Source organism: Octodon degus, unplaced genomic scaffold (assembly GCF_000260255.1).
Source record: "Octodon degus isolate 3935 unplaced genomic scaffold, OctDeg1.0 scaffold00014, whole genome shotgun sequence".
Lineage (NCBI taxonomy): Eukaryota > Metazoa > Chordata > Mammalia > Rodentia > Octodontidae > Octodon > Octodon degus.
Window position 1 is genome coordinate 21,060,100 of NW_004524590.1, and position 3,056 is coordinate 21,063,155.

General features: G+C 43.0%; 1 protein-coding gene across 5 annotated transcripts in view; it reads left to right on the forward strand.

The window, feature by feature from the left end:
• The window catches only part of Acmsd (aminocarboxymuconate semialdehyde decarboxylase), an 82,759-nt gene that overhangs the window by 16,597 nt on the left and 63,106 nt on the right, over positions 1-3,056 (forward strand). The window lies entirely within an intron of this gene.

The window sequence follows — 3,056 nt, forward strand, 5'->3', positions numbered from 1 at the left end:
ATCCAAGAGGTCTTCAGAGGAAATATCTAAAGAAGTATTTTTTGGACCACTAGAATCAGTTTTATTGATTCATGCTTTCAGTTCTTATTCTGTTAAAAACAAAACACATTAAATATATCTTCTTATTGCTCTATAAAAGCATGCAGCTCATTCCATACATCAAAAGTAATAAATAATGGTGAAGGGCTGGTGAGATGGCTCAGTGGTCTAAAGCACCTACTTAGAACAAGCTTAACAAAGCACAGGGACCACGGTTCAATCCCCCAGCACCACATGCCAGCCCGCCCCGCCCCCTGGTGGGCTGAGCTGGCCACACACACACACACACACACACACACACAAATAAATAAAATTTTTTAAAAAAAATTTAAAATAAAAAAATAAATAATGGTGAAAAACACCAAAATAGTTATAAAAACGACAACCCAGCCTCAAACATAGCATTGAACAGTCTAATCTGGAACAATAACCCAATACAATATATAAAAGTGCCACGTATAAAAACATGCAGTGTATATATCTACTTCAGTGTCCCGAGCCACGGGTTAGTCAATGAAGGTCACCTGGGGGAGGAGCGGGGAGGAGAGGGGACAAAGGACAGGAGATGTGAGAAATGGAGACAAGATAGGATTCTGATCAAGTCTCGTTTATTCAGGGGAGGTGCTGGGGATATATAGTGGAGGCATAGGGAAATGACATAGGCGGGTAAAAGGTGCGAGTAACTAGGCAACTGGCTATGACAGGAAGTCCCACCTCCGGGGCATAGCAGGTGATTCAGGGGGAATGGGCAAGGTGGGAAGGACCATAAACTTAACTCAGCAGGGGAATAGAAACTTAAGAAAATGGCTGACACTATTATAAAATGGATACCAGTTAATGGCTTCCCACAGGTCCCCCTTTACTTTTACATATGTATGTAAAATATGGCTTCTGTAGACAGCTGATTTCCTTGAGGGGGCAGTGCCTGTCTTAGGTCAAGGTGTTCTCTACACAGACCCAACTCAAACCTTACCCATCATAGGAGACCAGGACGGCAGAAGGTCCCGTTCCTGTCTTAGGTGGTGAGTGGTGTCTCATGTATGCCCCTCATTACCCGTCTCTGGCTAGCCTGACCATCTCACCAAGGGTGGGAGAACTAAGAGGTTTCCGGACCTTCATCATCATAAGCTGGTTGTATTCTAGCATAGTTTTCCCTTTCAGCCATCTCAAGCCTGAGATAATGAACCTGTATGGGTTGCATTTTAATGGCATCCAATTGTTTTTTAATGAAAGTCATCAGCCTATTGAAAAGACAGGGTCCTATTGATAAAAGTATTAATAGTCCAATCAAGGGTTCCAATAGGGGGAGAAGGTAGGGTAGTACTCCATTCCATGTGCTCCAGAAAGGGTTTTCAAATAGTTCTCTTCTCCTCTTAAGAAGATCTTCTTGAAGTCTCTTTATTTTATCTCAAACAATACCAGACTTGTTTGCGTAGAAGTAGCAGCATTCCTGTAAAACCAAGCAGATCCCTCCCCGCTCTGCTGTTAGAAGGTCTGAGCCCCTCCTATTTTGCAAGACTACTTCCGCTAATGAATCTATCTGGTCTTGGATATCTTGGATAGTACCAGACAGTGTTTAAACATCATCAATCAGCTGATTAGATAATTTGGTATAAGAATGTACTGCTACTCCCAATCCTGCTATACCTGTTCCTAGGACTACTGTAATTCCCAGTCCTACCAACAAAGGGATAAGCTGAACTGCCCTTTTAGTGCAGCCCATGACATAGTCAAAGCTAGGAATGGGCACACACCCTTAGGGGGTTCTTTGTCCTTTAAGATGGGTTTTACCTTTTGAAAATATACCTGTAGTATATTTTCACCCTTTTTATTTATTTATTCTTTTAATTTTTTTTTATCACATTAGCAACAACCGGGTCACAGTGTCTCTGGGATAAGATTTTATCAATTAAATTCTAGTGGGAAAAGGCCGTTACTGGTGTTATAGGTAGCCAAATTAGATAGAAATATTAATAGGCAGTCAGACAGGGCGAGGCCCTTGAAGGAGACAGCACAAAAGACAAGTTATCTTGTAACTGTGGGAGGGACAGATGCTCCTGCTGCAAGCCAGACCTAAAAGATCTAAAAGCCAAACAAATGCTAAAAGAGTAGCACCTGGGATTGATATTCTAAATATGTATCGATCACCTAAAAAGACCCAAGTGAGTCACCAGCCCAGCCCCCAACAAAAAGAGACCCTGTCCCGTATTTATGCCCGCTTACTCTGGGACTCACTTCCCCATTTGGCCCTGGATGTAATCAACTTTACCTGAGCAGTGGTGCTTGTAATCCCATTGGTTGACCATAGTTTCATCCCATCCCACATCCACCTAAGCGAGACGCCTTCCTCTTGTGTGTCCAGCGCGGCCCCTCCTCCTGCCCCAAGCCTTGGGCAGCCGGGACAGCGCTGCTGCCTTTTAATGCTGCGCCACATCAGAGGCCTATCTGGGCCGTCACTGCCCAAGTTTAGCTCAGCGCAGGCAGCTGAGTGGTGCCTCTTGTGCCATGCATCTTCGCTACTTTTCTTGGCCAGCCGCCGCCCCTTCATCTCTACCTTAACCCCACATGGTTTTGCTGTATAAAAATAAACTGAAAGAGACAGCTTCCTGGGCAACCTACTCAGGTCCCCCTTTTGTCCTCTTTGAGACAGAAGCTTTCTTTCCCAATAAAATATTTTACTCTCAACCTCCATTTGTTCCTAAAATTTTATTTTTGGTTTTAGAGAACACAAACTCATTTAGACCAGGTTGGGAGTTTCACTTCTCTGTATCACTGGGACCTTTTTAGGTCCAACAGTCTCATAATAATCCTTAAGGGCATCACCAACCCTTTTCTATCAATAGTTTCTTTAATAGGGAACCATGGGCAAACTTGTTTAATATATTTAAAATATTGACACAAATCCTTAATTTTAACCTTTACTCCTCGTGCCTTTAATGCTTTGCTCAAACTTTCTATAAATATCTCATGTTTACTTAATGCCTGTCCCATTGTCGAAGGGAAAGGGAAAGGGGGTG